The following is a 19,193-nucleotide window of genomic DNA, read 5'->3' as shown; positions in this document are numbered from 1 at the left end:
TTTAAAAAATCACTGTGATAGATTTATTTTGAAAAGCCCACGCGGCATTTTGAAGAAAATGTAGTTTGCCTTGGCGCTATGCAACGGACAATCAGCGGTAGTATGGACTGCACAGCCCGATACGTTTGTTTGGCTGAGTGAGTGAAACGAATGCCAGACATAGCCAATACTAACCATACTTAATTTTACTGCAAACTCACAGAACAGTCGGGCATAAAGTTACGGCCTTTCACTTGTGCGTGCACATTCGATTGTGATAAACCTGCAATCTCTTCAATTACTTAAATACAGCTTTAACTTTTTCAATTAATTTGTGGTAATTGTTTTTAATTTGAGTACGCTTGTATTTATTTTATGTATGCAGTTGTGATGAGTAGGTACAACACTGGGCATTAGCGACGGTTTCTGCGTCAGCACCTTCTTTTAATTTTAGTAGTCAAAATAAATAAATGCTTCATTGTAATAAAGTGTGTTCACTAATGACGTTAAAAGGTGTCGCATTACAAAGGTAGAAAAGAGATCCTCCAAGTGCAACTACACCCACTTGTCTTTCTCTCTTATTTGCAGGAACCTGTAATGTTATCGACATGAAGTGTAGAATAGTTTTAAGAAACAGTCGTAACAACATAAGTTAAGGTGGGGGTCGTAAGGCTGTTAGGTTAAGTGAAACATGTGTAATTTTTCGTCTTTGTGATTCATATAATTCAAAACTAAAATATCAGTTTTCTAAAGCAGTTGATCGTTGATATCAAAAATTCTCGAGAGAACAGACTATTAAGTTTCCCAAGGGCGTATAGTACTCAAATGAAAGGCCGATAACTCGACGAGCAGTATATCTCTATGGTATGATGTTAGTCTTCCATGGGTAGCACTAGGTTTCTATTCCCAAGTGGGTTGCACTATTCGACTTAGGTGCATAGCTGGTATTAGGTTTATAAACATAGTCGCATTCTCTATAAGCATTTCCGCGAAGCGTAAAACACACAACGTTTAAGGGGAAAAAAGAGCTAGAGTCTGGTAATTGCTGGACTGCTGGTTCTAATTTACACGAATGGCCATTAAAATTGCTGCACCACGAAGACGACGTGCTACAGACGCGAAATTTAACCGACAGGAAGAAGATGCTGTGATATGCAAATGATTAGCTTTTCAGAGCGTTCATACAAGGTAGGCGCCGGTGGCGACACCTGCAACGTGCTGACATGAGGAAGGTTTTCAACCAATTTCTCATACACGAGCAGTAGTTGACCGGCGTTGCCTGGTGGAACATTGTTGTGATGCCTCGTGTAAGGAGGAGAAATGCGTAACATCACGTTTCCGACTTTGGTAACGGTCGGATTGTAGCCTATCGCGATTGCCGTTTATCGTATCGCGACATTGCAGCTCGCGTTGGTCGAGGTTCAATGACTGTTAGCAGAATATGAAATCGGTGGGTTCAGGAGGGTAATACGGAACGCCGTGCTGGATCCCAACGGCCTCGTATCTCTAGCAGTCGAGATGACAGGCATCTTATCCTCATGTCTGTAACGGATCGTGCAGCCACGTCTCGATCCCTGAGTCAACAGATGGGGACGTTTGCAAGACGACAACCATCTGCACGAACAGTTCGACGACGTTTGCAGCAGCATGGACTATCAGCTCGGAGACCATGGCTGCGGTTCCCTTGACGCTGCATCACAGACAGGAGCGCCTGCGATGGTGTACTCAACGACAAACCTGGGTGCACGAAAGGGAAAACGTCATTTTTCGATTGAATCCAGGTTCTGTTTACAGCATCATGATGGTCGCATCCGTGTTTGGTGACATCGCTGTGAACGCTCATTGGAAGCGTGTATTCGTCATCGCCATACTGGCGTATCGCCTGGCATGATGGCACGGGGTGCCTTTGGTTACACGTCTCGGTCACCGCAAGCTTGCGTGGGTAAGCGCCAACACGAACGCCGGATCTGCAGCCTCGCGGACGTAGCGAGCTCTACTCGCACCACGGCTAAGAAGCCGCCCCGTGCGTTAACTGCGCCTGTGGCCCCGAACACGGCTTACTGCTTCCTCAAGCGCAACTCATTGACTCCATGTACAGTGCCGAAGGAGGCGCAGCCGACCACCCTCGTTGTAGTTAGGTTTAGCAGCCACGGGCGACTGCCCAAGGGAGCTTCTTCAGTGCCCGCAGACAGCCTGCCTTCCGCCGGACGATGCTACCCAGAGAGCGGAGGCTAGAAGCCATCTCTCTTACCTACAGCGGATTTTGGTGATAGTTTCAGAAGGCCGGTTGGATGCCGATATCCATCACTAGAAGGTCGTCGAGTTTGTCCTACAGCTTAAACAATGGTCATTCTCTCCTAGACACAGACAAAATGGCGACTGAACTGCGTGATTTTAGCCTCCAGGCTCGCTTATGAACAAGTCTTTTCACCACGACTCTGACGTAGATCCTCTGGAGGTGACAAGTGGAGTGCTCTTTGATAATCTCAACGTCAGCTTTCCTCAGTCCTCATCAACCCGTAAAGCCAAGTCACTAGGCGCTGTTGTAACTCGACGTATGGGTTGTTCACAGCATGTTAGTGCCTTGTCCTGCCGTGATTTTTTCATATTTTTATACAGTTCCCGCCGGGTTGTGCCTTCTAGACTGCGATCGGTGTTGTAAACCTGCCTCACCGAATCATTTTGAAAATATCAACATCGCCCATGCTTGCCATGTCCTATCTCCTATATATCAACGCCTGCTTCTTTTTCTATCACGTCATAAAATAAGTCGTACCTCTTGTAGAGGCCTTGAGTATACTCTTTCACCTATGCGCTCTCTTCTCTGTGTTTAACAGTGGAATTGCTATTGCACTGTTTATGTTAACGCCCATGCTATTAATAGCACTGAAGGTCGTTTATACTTTACTGTATGCTGAGTCTGTACTTCCGACGATGGTTCCCTTCCCGATTTCTTCAAATTCTTCATGTAACCATTTCGCCTTAGATTTCCCGCAATTCATTTTTACTTCATTCCTATGTGACTTGTATTTCTGATCCCTGAATTTCCCTGAACATTTTTGTTCTTTCCAACTTCCATGACTGTTCATCTTAGAGATGTCCATTACTCTTCAGCGGAGCCGCCTAATGTTATTCCTTATAGCTGTATAGGCAGACTCATAAAGTTTCAAGCGTATCTCATCTTCATTACTTAGTACCTTCGTATCCCACTTTTTTGTTTACTGATTGTTTATCACTAGTCTCTTGAACTTTACACTAACGTTCATCGATTCTCAATTGTGATTTGAGTCTGTATCCGCTCTGGGAAGACCCTACAATTCTGTACCTGTATTCGCCGTCTCTGCTTGAGCCGTAGCTGGCTGCTGTGACTGAGCGGTTCTAGGCGCTTCAGTCCGGAACCGCTCAGCTGCTACGGTCGCAGGTTCGAACCCTGACTCGGTCATGGATATGTGTGATCCTTAGGTAAGTTAGATTTAAGTAGTTCTAAATGTAGGGGAATGGTGACTCCGTGTTAAGTCCCATAGTGCTTAGAGCAATTTGAACCATTGTTTGCTTGACTCGAACCTACCAGCATTTTCCAATTATACCTCTTCCTCTTGTGAATCTTGAAAAGATCAATCACTATTACAAACTGATGTTCATTGGTTATCTCAACTAACGTTACTATTTTCTGCTTCCTAGTAGCAAGCGCATATTATCCCGTACCCCTTCCTTCTACTCCTAACGCTACAACCACATTCCAGTCCCTCATGACATATACATTGTGATCTCTTCTGTCGGCTGCCTAATGTTTACTTCGTATACGAAATTCGGTTTATTATGGGCTGCCAAATATTAACGGCAGTAAAAGTTTAATAAACACCATGGATATCCAAACCGGCCAATGTGGTTGTAAGGCTTTGGATTCGCATGTGGGTCATTGCCGTCTAGTCACCAAGACTCTAAGCCTGCCGGAGTGGCCGCGCGGTTAAAGGCGCTACAGTCTGGAACCGCACGACCGCTACGGTCGCAGGTTCGGATCCTGCCTCGGGCATGGATGTGTGTGATGTCCTTAGGTTAGTTAAGTTTAAGTAGTTTTAAGTTCTAGGGGACTTATGACCACAGCAGTTGAGTCCCATACTGCTCAGAGCCATTTGAACAATTTTTTTCACCACGACTCTAGGGGATCAGTGGTGACCTAATTCCGTTGAGGTAAATGATGGGACGGTTTCTTCCTTCATTCTTTCCCTCTCTTCCCTAATTAGAGCTAGCACTCCGATCCTAACGATGTTATGAGATGAAGCCGCATGCTGGTGTCTATGGCCGAGTTTTGTGAACTATCGAATATGCATGGTAGAGGGTTATAGGGCAAAACTGTTCCATATCATTCTTGGTTTCTCAACTCTGATATCACGCATCAGATATTGTTACTACTGACAGATTAAGAGAAGAGAAAGTGAATGCTAATGAAATGATACCCTTTTTGGTTTTTTATAAGTACCCTCTCGTAACTGCGATTTCTGTTTCACTGAAGAGAAAAATATACATATAATAATATAACGTGGTAAATGCAATCATGCAAAAACAAGTGCACACCATGATATTTGGAGCAATACTGGTATTTTCTCTTAGAATAGGCTGTAGCTCTAAGGCTTGTTCAGTTGCCTAATGTACTTACCCTTTAATTTGTCTCTGAAAGCATTCCATCATGTCATATGCTTCGATGTATACATAAGTAAGTTAAGTTTTAAAGATGATGTCATTTATCGTAATGCTGCAGCGGAACAGATGAAATACCTACACCCGTCATACCCTGTAATAGTGTTCAAAATCAAATGTCTGTGAATTCTTAAGGGACCAAACTGGTGAGGTCATCGGTCCCTTAGCCTACACACTACTTAACCTAACAAACTAACTTACGGTAAGGACAACACACACACCCATGCCCGATGGAGGACTCGAATCTCCACCGGGACTAGCCGCACAGTCCATGACTGCAGCGCCTTAAACCGCTCGGCTAATCCCGTGGGGCCCTGTAATAGTGCCCTTACATGTATACAGTATGGCGTTACGTTACAGACTGAGTTGAATATTCTTTTCTGACGCCCTGTGTCATACTGTCACTTCATTGTACCTGTTGAAATCTACTTTGCCTGCAACCAACAAAGAACTTGTGGAGACTTGGAATTCCTTAGAGTTATGGAATCAGCAGCAATAATCATCTTCTGTTTTATGCTACTTTCTGTTCCTTTTTGTTTATTAATATATCATTACGGAAATGTGGTTCTACCTTGAGAATACACAAATTGTTCTTCATTGTCACCCAAACATGATCCCGGAAGATTGTCCTTAATCAGTAGGTTAATTTATTCTCTGTGAAAAAAACAAATCAAGGACTTGAATTTGTGGTGTTTACATCTACACAGCTCCTAACAGAAAAACATGAACAGTAAAATATTACATATTGTTGATTATGTATCTGTCTGACATTTGCAGTACAGGTGACACTTTGCTCCAGTCTGTCATCTGCTATTAACCAGTGTTTTCTAACTGTTATGTCACGTGTAATTACCAAAATAGTATTCCAAACATGAAATTAATGCTTTTTCCCTATTTGCTGATGTCAGATTACAGTAGTATCTACGTTGTTCTACGTTGTTCTATGTTATGCTATCGACAAAGATTAGCAGTCCATTTCATTTACTCCCGTTTGTTAGGTAAAAGCACCAGTTTTTCAAATTAATTGTGTGGGATTTTTGATTAATAATGTACTTTTTAAACTGGTGTGAGGTATGGGGAAGGGGGATTGTGCGTAAATTATGTGCAATTCCTTATAGTTAATTTCAATTTTCCAGGCTTCTATAGGAAGTGCAAAATTTGCTTCGTGACGCGCGCTGTGTCCCTGGTTATCAGATATTCACTTTTTCCGCTATCTTGTTTTGTGTGTTCTACGTGGGGAGTTTTGAATTAGTAATGACGCTGTACATACTTGGGAAGATATTTTCCGCAGCCGTACTGTACTGTACTCTGTAAAGGGAATTGTGCTGGCGATAAACGAAAGTAATTCAAAGGAGGAAGGGTAACTTCGACTGTCTTCTGACGAGATAGAAGTTTAGATCAAGGAGCCAACTTTTCTGGGTGCGTCGGAGACTACTGTCTTGCCTACTCTCCTCCGCCCGCTCTATTGATCAAGCTACTACGAAGCTGAAGCTCAAATAAACTTTACCGATAATTGGCCGCCGCTGCTGCACCATATAAAATATCTGCTGATGCGTTTTAAGGTTTATGGCTCTGATTTTTGTTGGGAATGAGTATTCATAAACACTCTTATTTGAAGGACCAACCAAAAATGATATCCAATAAAGATTTTCGAGATCTTCTCCACGTGATTAATAGTAAGTGTATTTCCTACGTATATTATCTTCGAATAATTTACTTGGCAACAGATATATCACTTAGAAACAATACCGAATGTTCAATGTTTTCAATTTTTAATTAAACTCCGTAATAATATGCCACCCCCATGAAGGTACGTGATAGAACAGGATCAAGATCGAAGAAATGTCTATTTTTGATATGTGTTACTCGTTTTCTGCAGTCAAATCTGTGGATAAAACACGGTAATTTTGAAAGGATTACTTCGTCTTTTCAATTTGAATTTAACATGTTTAAGTTATATTGTAGTGGAATTTAGTATTCTAAATCTGTTGCTGTACATACCGGGTGAACAAAAACTCAGGAGAAACTTGAAAACTGAATAAATCACGGAATAATGTAGAGAGAAAGGTACTAATTGACACACATGCTTGGAATGACATAGGGTTTTATTAGAAGCAAAAAAATACAAAAGTTCAAAAAATGTCAGACAGATGGCGCTTCATCAGATCAGAATAGCAATAATTAGCCTAACAAAGCAAAGCAAAGACGATGTTCTCAACAGGAAATGCTCAGTATGTCCACCATCTTTCCTCAACAATAGCTGTAGTCGAGGAATAATGTTTTGAATATCACTGTAAAGCATGTCCGGAGTTACGGTGAGGCATTGGCGTCAGATGTCGTCTTTCAGCATCCCTAGAGATGTCGGTCGATCACGATACACTTGCGACTTCAGGTAACCCTAAAGCCAATAATCGCACGGACTGAGATCTGGGGACCTGGGAGGCCAAGCATGACGAAAGTGGCGGCTGAGAACACGATCATCACCAAACGACGCATGCAGGAGATCTTTCACGTGTCTGACAATCTGGGATGGAGCGTCATACTGCATAAACATCGTACGTTCCAGCAGGTGTTTATCAGCCAGGCTGTGGATGATGCGATTCTGTAACATATCGGCGTACCTCTCACCCGTCACGGTAGCAGTTACAAAACCAGAATCAGGCATTTCCTCGAAGAAAAGAAGCCCGATAAGGGTAGATGTGATAAATCCAACTCATACTGTGACGTTCTCGTCGTGCAATGGAGTTCCCACGACAGTTCTAGGATTTTCGGTAGCCCAAATTCTGCAGTTATGGGCGTTGACAGACCCTCGGAGCGTGAAATGAGCTTCGTCGGTCCACAACACGTTACTCAACCACTCGTCATCTTCCGCCATCTTATGAAACACCCACACCGCAAATGCCCTCCACTTCACTAAATCGCCAGTTAACAGTTCACGATGACGATGGATTTTGTACTGATAGTACTGGAGGGTACGCCTAAGTGCCAACCGAACAGTAGTGTGTGGAATGCCGAAGCGACATGCGACTGCACGAGCGCTGATTTCCCCGTCCATAGACGAACCCGTTACCGTCTCCATTTCTTCCTGAACTGTCTCAGCAGCATTGCGCCTTGTGCTCGGTTGGCCACTACGGGCTCTATTGTCTAAACCACCCGTGGCTTGGAACTTCGAAATCATTCTCGCCACAGCTGCATTTGTCAACGGACCTTTACCCGTTCGAATCCCCTTCCTATGGCGATAGGATCGTAATGCTGAACCAGCACATTCCCCATTTTGATAATACAGCTTCACTAAAAGCGCCTTTTCAGGTGACGCCAACATGCTGCGACTGCTGGCGCATCTGATTCTCTCTCTCATTTCAGCTCCTTTTATACACGATTGTAATGCACAGTCACAGACATTTTGCTGTCCAGCGCCATCGTCGGACTTTTTGAGAACTTTGTTTTTTTTTTTTGTTCTAATAAAACCCCACGTCATTACAAGCTTGTGTGTCAATTTTTACCTCTCTATCTACATTATTCCGTGGTTTATTACGTTTTTAAATTAATACTGACTTTTTGATCGCCCAGTATAATAGAGCAACTACGAGATGCCAAGGTTACAAGGATGCACATACTGTATTTTCTATTGTATGAATTACTATGTGAAGCGTTCAATCAATTTATTATTTGTAAAAATATCGCAACTATTTCGAGACCATAACTAAATACGAGATAATGCATCACATAAGCAAACAACCAAAATTACTTTAAGCACTGTAGTTTGCGTCATCTGAAAAAATGTGCCTTGTGGACATACGTGTAGAAATGTCGGTGGGCAGTACACATTCAAACACAGTCACCCGTATCGAACATAACTGAACCTGCACGTGAGTTACGTTAGAGAGCAATACTGGTATTAAGTTGCTGTTATTCAGATAATTCAATAGATTACAAACAAGTTATGAAGTACTTGAAAATTAGGTCGTCAGTCACCGGAAGAGCACATACAAGGATATCAGACTTTGTGCTTGCAATTTCAAATGATGTAAACATACTGAAGCAGATACCTCTGGGCAGAATACTAATACGCCACTGGACGTCAGTGATTCATATGAACTACTGAAAAAGCGTGGGCTATGTATATTGACTGTGTTGTCCGCCTCCGGTAACTGAGCGGTCAGCGCGACAGACTATCAATCCTAAGCGCCCGGGTTCGATTCCCGTCTGGGTGGGAGATTGTCTCCGCTCAGGGACTGGGCGTTGTGTTGTCCTAATCATCATCGTTTCATCCGCATCGACGCGAAAGTCGCCGAAGTGGCGTTAAATCGGAAGACTTGCACCAGGCGAGCGGTTTACCCGACGGGAGGCCCTCGTCACGCGACATTATTATTATTATTATTATTATTATTATTATTGAATGTGTTTAGGGAGTAATATTCAAAACTGAACTAATGGCTCTAAATTTAAATATTACTACATGTGACTCAAATTGAGTCAGTTAACAGTAGTACTAAATGAAGCAAATACACTGCAAGGAAACGGTGCTCTGTTCTCCAAACTGAACCACCAGTGCTCTTAGAGAATGCTCGCCACAGAAAGCGCAATCAAAGCATTCACCAACTGAAATCTAATTTGAGAAACTCTTAAGTGTGTCACGTTTAACATCCACCCTGCGTCTCGACCCCAGCGGAAGTACCTAATGTACGGTACGTGATTTCAGAGCAACGACTAATAGATCATACCTACAGCATCTGTCACACGATAGCCTCATATTATTCAGTTTGCTAAGTTCGTTGGCATTGGTTATGTATTTGGCTTAAGTGAAGAAAATAAATAAAAAAGTGGAAGATAGCGATGTAATTATTGTTTTAAGTAAAAGGTGTAATGGATAAAAATGTAGTACCAAGTTACCTTCTGAAAACTGAATCTGCAACTGATTTGACATATCAATAGTGAACACATCGTTGTCACTTCTCTGCTCTGCGAAGCTCAAAGCTGTAGTACAATAAATTTTAACTTAGCTACCTTTTAAGTAGGTTGATACTGACACGAATTAGTCACCATACAAAAATAGGTAAGCTATCCCTCACCGGCAGTTTAATCTTTTAAAAAGACTTAGAATTGTTCACGACAGTGCACGACATATAAATTCTCTTCAAAATGAATGCAGAACTCTAAGCAACAGTGTAACAGAAAATAAATACTTAAGATATGAACCCGGGAATAGTACACAAAATAATATTCGCTTAGTCTCCCCTCCAGCCGTTGTGTAATGGTTGTAACTCGAGAAAGAACTATAGTTAATTAAGTAGGATTATTTTAATATCGCCCGCATCTCGTGGTCGTGCGGTAGCGTTCTTGCTTCCCACGCCCGGGTTCCCGGGTTCGATTCCCGGCGGGATCAGGGATTTTCTCTGCCTCGTGATGGCTGGGTGTTGTGTGCTGTCCTTAGGTTAGTTAGGTTTAAGTAGTTCTAAGTTCTAGGGGACTTATGACCACAGCAGTTGATTCCCATAGTGCTCAGAGCCATTTGAACCATTTTAATATCAACGTCCATTACGTAAACAACAATTTGGAAAATGAAATCGATAACCTACCATACATTAGACACACACACACACACACACACACACACACACACACACACACACACACACACACACACACACACGCTCGCAGACTCATAAGCCTAGTTATAGCACGCAGAGCGATCAATTTTTACTTGAGTTTATTTAGCCTACTAATGTCCAGATACGTTCTTACATTTACCGTGATCAGATTTTACTAAAACGTGCATAATAATGTGTAGTTATTGATTTTACCCGAAACACGATTAACCGAGATAATTATGTGCTCGCCAAGACGAACTGTTAAAAAAAGTATTGTCGGTCAGTTTGAAATGTATCCAATGGATGTAATCTATTGTAACTGTAACTGTAGCTGTTTTACCTTAGAAGCGATAAGTGGATCTTGCCGAGACCTCGCCTGAAGCTTCAATGAGTACAGTATCCGTTAATTTTCCACATTCTCGTACTGATTACGGTAATCACATTGTTTTGGGTAAACACTTACGCAGTTGTGCAACACCCAGCACTGCTGTGTCTTAGTTTTTGAGTAACCAATGTTATAACTTGTTTGATGCGGCCCACAACGAATTCTTCTCCTGTGCCAACGTTTTAATTTCAGAACAGCACTTGCAACCTACATCCCCAATTATTTGTTGGATGTATTTCGATCTCAGCCTTCCTCTACAGTTTTTACCCTCTGCAACTCCCACTAGTACCATGTAAGTTATTTTCTGAGGTCGTAATACATTTACTACCATCCTGTCCTTCTTGTCAGTGTTTTCCAGATACTTCTTTCCTCGTCGATTGTGCAGAGAACCTCCTCATTCCTTACGCTACAAGTCCATCTAATTTTAGGCTTTCTTCTATAGTAACCGATCTCAGATGTTTCAAATCTCTATTGTTCTGAATGTTCCACAGCCCACGTTTCTCTACAATACAATTCCGTGCTCCAAAGGCGCATTCTCAGAAATTTGTTCTTCAAACTAACGCCTGTTAGATATTTGTAGATTTATCTTGGCCAGGAATGCCCTTTTCGTCTAACAGTAAGTTACAGATTTGAAAGAACAACCCGAGACGCATTGCTGACCCAAATCTTTACGGCCAGTGCCAATCACGAGAGTGAATACAGCCTGATGGAGTTGCGGGCACGTAGCGCGGAGAGGAAAGCGTAAATGTTGAGCAGAAACGAATGATGTCACTCGTTCTCTAGATGCCAAATAGCGTAAAGAGATATCCCCGAAGCCTGTACCCAACCGAACTCCATAGTAACTGCCGTAAAGATAAACACCAATCCTTTTAAACGAAGTGGAAATTGACTGTTGGGGAATCTTTCCAGCGTCGATACAGTCCACAAATGCAGAAATCCACTGGGGTATGAGATTCTGACAACGGGTGGATCTTTGTGACCCGGTTGATGAGAAGGTGCATCTCGGAACCGACGAACTGAGGTGGCTGTTTTCGTGCCTCTATCGTGAGCATCTATAGAGTGGTGCTGGAGAAGATACCATCAATAACCGACGAGATATTTGACATGAAAGCCGCAGCACAGATCGGAGGCCTTCTGGCTGTGTAAGGCAAGACAAGCCGCAAAACGTGCTAGATCTGCACCTAACGACGGAGTGCAGTTGTCGTGCAGGCACAAGCGTATCGGCGTGCACGTTTCAGTGCACTTTGATGACGATGGGTCTCCGCAGCAGACGGCCACTAGGTACTGCCATACTGACCCAAAGGTAATCGTTAATTATTGTTGTAGTGGTCACGGGTACATCAAGACGTGACCGTGGACCAATGGCAAAGTGTCGCTGGTCAGATGAATCACGTCTTTTATATTAGTTTGTTGGCCGAGATCGCACACGCCCTCATCCAGATGAATGGTTTCTCGAAACATGCTCTGTACTGCAGCCGCGTGTTGAGAATCACATAACATTTCATAGGCGGTGATCGAAGTTATCGTAGCCTGCCAATAATTTACAGGAACTGCATGACTGTGCATTGACATCTGGTGCCACCTACTTCTAGAAACATGGGAAGGTCAGTTCGAAACCATGCTAAGCAGAATCACTGTTGTAATGTGTTACAAAGGTGGACGAATACGACATTAAGAAAGATGTCGAAATGATTTGATTCTTCAATGTATATGTGATCCATCTCATTTATGAATTATGGAAGTGCAATTTTAAAGTCTGAATCTAACCATTACATTCTGCCAGACTTTCAGTTTTTCTTTTCTTGTGGTTATCTATTCATCTCTACGTAACCACCACTTAACACTGCAAACTCTATAATCCGATTTTGTGTATGTGAATCATCATCTGTTCCTGTTGCTCCCCCACCACCTTCGCCAATGCTGTCTTGCCCCCTTATGGTGTGTAAACGTAATCATCAGAATGACTTCCACTCAGTTACTTCCCTGCCTGACTTCGGGTTTCCAAGACAGTAGCATCCTTTGTTTACACACATTTACGTAAAGCATGATCAGTATAGCAATCCATGATGTTGCTATGCAACACGTACTGTTAGCAATCAGTTACACTGTTTTTCATGAACAGAACGGAAATTACTATCTCATTCCTTTAATAGTGTTCACGATACAACTTACAAAGCCATGCTTATGTTATTGCAAAAATAATACAATGCCATTTACAAAACAGAACTAGCGCTCCGTGCGAATTTTGGCATCGAAAACTAAATACATGTCAGAATGCAAAGAACTCAGAAACGTTGCTGTAACCAGCGTCCAAGTACGTCTCTAAGCCTACACCACTCCGTAGTGAACACGCGGGCTCATTGTGGCAAGTGTAATGGTACAAAACATGATCTAAGGTACCTGAAATTATAGATCAGAATTCAGTGTAATCTGCAAATATCTTAGCTGTTGTCTTGCAGGTCATAACACACATTTCTAAACCATGGCTCTCCATTGAGCTAAAGTAATGTCATACAACAACAACCTCCATCAAGCATAGACCCGTAACCAGACAAGTATTACCAGTTGTCTCACAACTGTATTGCACTCGAACTAGCACTGGAATGCCGTGTAATGCCCGACTTCCCACTGAACAGGCAAGCACCCAAGAACTCTACCGTCCAAGTTATTGGCTGATGGCCAAGCCCTTATCAAAGAGTATGTTACCTATGCAGTTGTTGATGAAAGAGTTTACGAAAGTAGTTAACTCAGTACATGGTGAAGTTGGTTAAGTTGATTCCTCAGAGAGAAAGGAAAAATTAATTTTATGGATCTCGAAAAAAGGGAAACTGGTGGTGAGGATATGAAAGAGACAACAGACTGGCACCTATTGACAGACTTGTAGTGCAGAAGATTGTGTCTAGTTTGGCCAGATTAATTACTAAGAGATCGCAACTTTCAATTAGGGCGTGCGCGCCGTAAGACCTACAGTTTTAACGCTCGCAATACCGAGGGAGGGGGTTGAATCTGTGGACGTTATTCCCGCCTTTTTACAATAATTGTAATCCAATCAAGTTCTCTATATTTAAAAAATTTGAAAAATTATTTTATGTTTTTAATAAATTCTTCTAGGGACTCCGTATATATTTCTAATTTTTCAATTAAATTTAAACCAACAGTTTAAGTCTCAGTATTAGATGTCATTTTCCGCATTGAAGGTCATATTCAATATTTTCAGGTTCCGGGCATTAATTTCACATCAGCATCTCTTTAAAACGTATGTGGATAGTAAAAGTCAAAAAACAATGAACAAAATTTGTATTTGTTAAATTTTTTTGTGGTGTTCATAAAGTCAGTAGTTATTAAAATGCACTGATACTGTAAGGATTGCGTTAAAAGGTATTTTCAAGTTCTGGAATGGGGTTACAAAGCAGTATCTCTTTAAAAAGTATGTTGTTAAAATAACTCTCCCCAGTCTGTTGCTACTTGTGGTTTTATACGTAAGAGCAGCCCATAGTGGCTCGCCTTTCGTGTATTCTTTTTAAAACTTTTTGTGACTGGACCCTTTCTGACTTGATATTTATCCTATACGTGACATGTAAGTACTATTTCGTTCTTGTGCTGTTAGTATCTACACTTTTATGTAAAAGTCTTTCCCATAAATTTGTACTTATGTTATATGAGAATTTGAATATTTAATTTCTGATGAAGTCACTCATAGAAGTGTTGAAACCTGGTCATAAAGACTAAAAATTGTGACATAGGCTTATTTAGTTTTATTTGTAAACGGTCACAGAACCAAGCAGCCATGTTTAAAACCTGACAACAGTAAACTAATTTTGTATTTAAATTTTTCCGCCTCCCCAATTCCTTGGTAATGCGCGTTATGCAAAATGCCTTTTATTGCTAGTAATAAAAGGGATAAGTTCCGTTTTATTTTTGTTGTATTCAGTAAAAATTACATCTCCCCTATTTGCCGACATTCATTAACTTGTTCTTCGCACTCATCATACCAAGCAGAGGATATCTTGGGCTGGTATATTCTGGTGCTCATTTACTCTAATGTTAATTTCTTGTTTAGTGTAAGTTAGAGGTCGGCTTTGGTTGTGTACATTTTAGGCTTTGGTATTCTGGACTAAGACTGATTATTGTGTGTTGTCTTGTTCTCCTTTTATTACTGTGTTGTTATTACTGGTATACTATTTCTCACTCATTTACTGTAGTGAACTTTCCAAGGAGTGGATTATTTTATAGTATGTTCTATTGAGTAAGATATTAAGTTTAGCAATTTGTTGAATTAAACGTTGAATACCTTACCGGTGGCCCATAGTGTATGTGCTTCGAGTTGTTGAAATATATTACTAAATATACTGAACCACTGTTAATGTTTTACACCCACATAAACTCTGTCTCCTGTGCCACGATGACCATCATTTCAGCATTCATGTGCTACCCGTTGTAGGGGTATAATCGATCAGTGTACCTAATTTTGCATCATTCGTGCTAATAATTTCTCCATTTACCGCGATGCAAAGCACTGGCACATGTTTGAATGAGCACACTTCGTGAGGCGGCAGTTCTGTGTGATTCGTGTAAAATTAACAACGGAATTCCGGCGACAACAAGGTTTCTTGTTAAGTACTTCTTGTGCCATGTTTCTGGCATCTTATTGACGTGTTGCTTGTACACCTAAGAGATAGCATTTTCTACCGTGATTTATTGCTTTTCGTAATGTATTGGTTTTCGTAATTTATTACTTTTCGTAATGATACGTATAAATTTGTGATTGAGAAGGATCGAGGGTGCCAATAGGCACCCTTGTGAACATAGCAATATGAGAACCACAAACGTACGGGGTATTGTCTTTTTGATATGCATTAATTCAGTACTGAAGAAATGGCAGTAGTCAGCTGATGCCTTGTGATACAAAAATTTCTTAACAAATGAAACTTGTCTACCAGACCGGAACTCCAACCCGGAACCTTTCAGTGGAGTTTCTGGGCTGTTCGGAAATTGCGTGATAGTGTCGGCAGAGATGAAGCTCTGAATGTGGATGGTGAATGCTTTCCGGATACCACAGTCAGTATGACCACTGCCGATGACAGGCGAGATTCTGCGATTCATTCAAAGTCCGCTAGATAGTGTAATTGCTAGGGAGGAGTTGTGTGAGCCGAGGGTGCCAGGAAATAATTCAAAACAATTTAGACAAACTGTTGTTTAAATATGTAATTTACGAAGTAACATTTGTATCACTTTAATCATTCATACTAATTGAAAGAGCTTTACCCATCTGTCTTAAATATTTCAAATCAGTAAGCATAACAAGAACGACGTTAATTTGAGTTCATAAATACTCTTGAATTTAACGAATAAAAACTTTCATCCTAGCATTTGGGAAGGAAGTTGGATTTTAGTCTCCACCCATGAGCACATATCATTAGCTACAGTTGGCTAACATAACTAAAACAGACAGATGTCGCACTGTAAAAAATAACAAAATATGCAAATAAAATTAATAAACATTACCTGACACTAATTTAATCAGTTAATAACAGAATAATAGTGAGTACGTCACTAACCATAAGCTTTCACAGCAATAGATTAAAACATTAAGGAATTAAGAACATTATAGGTCAGGACCAGCATTGTTAAAAGGATTTACAATAAAAGTACTAAAACCACCCGATAGCTGAGCATACCGAGCTGATTTGTAAATTATTTCCTTTGTGTTAGCGCCATAGGGAGTACAACAGGTGCCGTAAAGGCTGCTGAAGATCTAATACGCCGTTTGCAAAAATATGCTTCCTTAAGGATACTTGTGAGAGAAATTCTTTTGAAGAAATAGCCTAAAACATCTAGTACGATATGTCTCAGCAAAGCGATAAACTTTTATTTCACTGTTAACACGTTGATGCACCGGAAATATACTATGCTCGCCTCTAGAAGTGCAGCGGACCGACTTCTTCTATGTGGTTGGATTAGTTCCAGAACCTGTTCCAGTCGTCAACGGCCAGCATGTTGAATGTAAGTTGCAAGGAAAATAAGCTCTTTTCTCGCTTAGACGATAATATCTCAAACAGAAAACAGAAGTAGATACTAGGCATCCAAGATGTTCCACGCCGTGACTATTTGCAGACACATAATCAAGGTACTATGATCCGTAGTGGCTACTTGTATGTGAACTCTCGAACAACAGACTTGTTGTAATAAGTGAAGTAGGAATACAGTATTCTCCGCATACAGTGGTAAGGCAAAACGTTATGAGCACTGCCCACCGCGAAGCTGGATACTGCCTGATGGCGCTGCGGGTACGTGAGGCGGTAAATAATGCATAAGCGAAGCAGGTACGTACGGGGCATCAACCTAGGGAAGATATGGGCTGCAAATGGGAAATTCATTAAGGGACTTCGATTATTACACAGACACTGTGAACGAGTATCTCGAAAACGGAGAAAATGGTCCAATGTTCACTTTCTACTGTCGTGAACGTCTACAGAAAGAGGTAGAAGGAGAGTCACACTACCACTAGGCGCTATATGGTTAGACGTCCACAACTTTTCACAGAACGTGTCTAGTCTGCAAATTATGATAGTTCGTGATATGTGACATCTCTGACGGAAGAGAACAATGTTGATGCACCCGCAAGTGTTTCAGAGCACACCGTTCACCGTACTTTGTTGAACATGGAGCTCTGCAGCAGACCACCCCTACGCGTTAAAATGATGACACGATGACATCGTCAATTACGATTGCAGTGGGGACAGAGCCATCGGGATTAGATGGTCAATCAATGAAAACGTGTCGGCTCTCAAAGTGAATCACACTTCTGTCACACCAGGTCTATGGTTCCAGAATGAGATTCTCACTCTGCGGCGGGGTGCGCGCTGATATGAAACTTCCTGGCAGATTAAAACTGTGTGCCGGACCGAGACTCGAACTCGGGACCTTTGCCTTTCGCGGGCAAGTGCTCCATCAACTGAGCTACCCAAGCACGACTCACGCCCCGTCCTCACAGCTTTACTTCTGCCAGTACCTCGTCTCCTACCTTCCAAACTTTACAGAAGCTCTCCTGCGAAGCTCTGTAAAGCTTGGAAGGTAGGAGACGAGGTACTGGTGGAAGTAAGGCTGAGAGGACGGGCGTGAGTCGTGCTTGGGTAGCTCAGTTGGTAGAGCACTTGCCCGCAAAAGGCAAAGGTCCCGAGTTCGAGTCTCGGTCCGGCACACAGTTTTAATCTGCCAGGGAGTTCCAGGTCTATGGTTGTCTCCACAAAAGCCGTCATCGAGGCGAACGGCGACTCGAAAGTACATGGCCACGCGGGCGCAGGCTAATGGGTGCAGTATTATGCTGTGGAAGATATTCTCCTGTGCCTTAATAGGACCTGTGGTAGTAATCGAAGACGCACTGACAACATCGAACCACCTGCACCCCTTCTTGCTTGATATCTTCCCCGACGGCGGTGTGATCTGTCAGCAATATAACCATCCACGTCTCGGAACCAGAATAGTGCTACAGTGGTTTGAGGATCATTATAGTGAACTTACGTTGATTTCTAAGCGACCATATTCGCCTGATGTAAGTCGTATGGAACCCATCTGTGACCCTATCGGGTGCAGTCACCGTGTATGCAAATAAGCAGCGTGTAGTTTAGCGAATTACATGACCTGCTCGTAGACGCCTAATGCCACATACCTTCACAAACCTCCCAACACACTTTCGGACCCCTCATACGGAGAATCTGTGGTGATTTAGTTCCAAAGACGGACAAAGAAACTATTAAGCAGGCTCTGTCATGATATTTCAGTTCAACAGCGCATAAGGTCCAGCTAAACATAACGTTTGTCTCCATATGGCCTTACTGAGATGCTTGTCTCCGTTGTGTTAGATTAAAGACATTGTTTCACTTGTTTCGGGGCAGAAGTTCCTTTTACTTTTATTTACCAAATTGTGGTCATAACATTTATGAAGAACGACACCATAATCAGTCGATGTGCTAAAAGAACAATGGAGATCAGTTATTAAGGATATTACTGCCTATTTTCAGTCAGACACACGGATTTAAGTCACTAATTTACTATCAGATCTCTCCGTCCTACCAAACAAAAATTCCTGCTGGCACCTCTTAAGATGATTGTTGAGAAAATTTCTGGCTTATCAAACGGTTCCATCTAAGAGTTCATCAGTTAGCCTGTAGTTCACTTTCTTGGAATTCTGTGACCGCAGGAGAACAAGAAACGCTCTTATAATCACTCGGCCTGCAACCCTGATTCGAAGAGGATTTTACGACTCTTTTCTACAAGCTTCCTCTAACCCTCCAACCTTCGGCAGCATATCTGCAGATTAGTAGAAAACTTTCCCACAAAACACGGAGCACAATGGATTTATTCCAGCTGTCAGACCTGGAAGTCTATAAAGCAAAGTGAGAAAAGAACTGGTCAGGAAATGAAGATGGAAAAGTTGTTTCTTAAATGCAGCACTGAGATTCCTTAAACCCCGAGAGCGCTGTGAGAGCAGAATTGGTTGTTTCGTGTCTTGATCCATCGTTATAATTGTCTTCCTTCTT

General features: G+C 41.9%; 1 non-coding gene across 1 annotated transcript; it reads left to right on the top strand.

The window, feature by feature from the left end:
* Nucleotides 1–17,779: 17,779 nt before the first annotated feature.
* Trnal-caa lies at nucleotides 17,780–17,854 on the top strand. The gene has a single exon. It is a non-coding gene; the product is annotated as a tRNA-Leu (tRNA).
* Nucleotides 17,855–19,193: the final 1,339 nt, after the last annotated feature.

This window comes from Schistocerca americana, chromosome 3 (genome assembly GCF_021461395.2).
Source record: "Schistocerca americana isolate TAMUIC-IGC-003095 chromosome 3, iqSchAmer2.1, whole genome shotgun sequence".
Taxonomy (NCBI): Eukaryota; Metazoa; Arthropoda; class Insecta; order Orthoptera; family Acrididae; genus Schistocerca; species Schistocerca americana.
The sequence above is the reverse complement of the archived record's forward strand: the minus strand, read 5'-3'. Positions and strand labels throughout refer to the sequence as shown.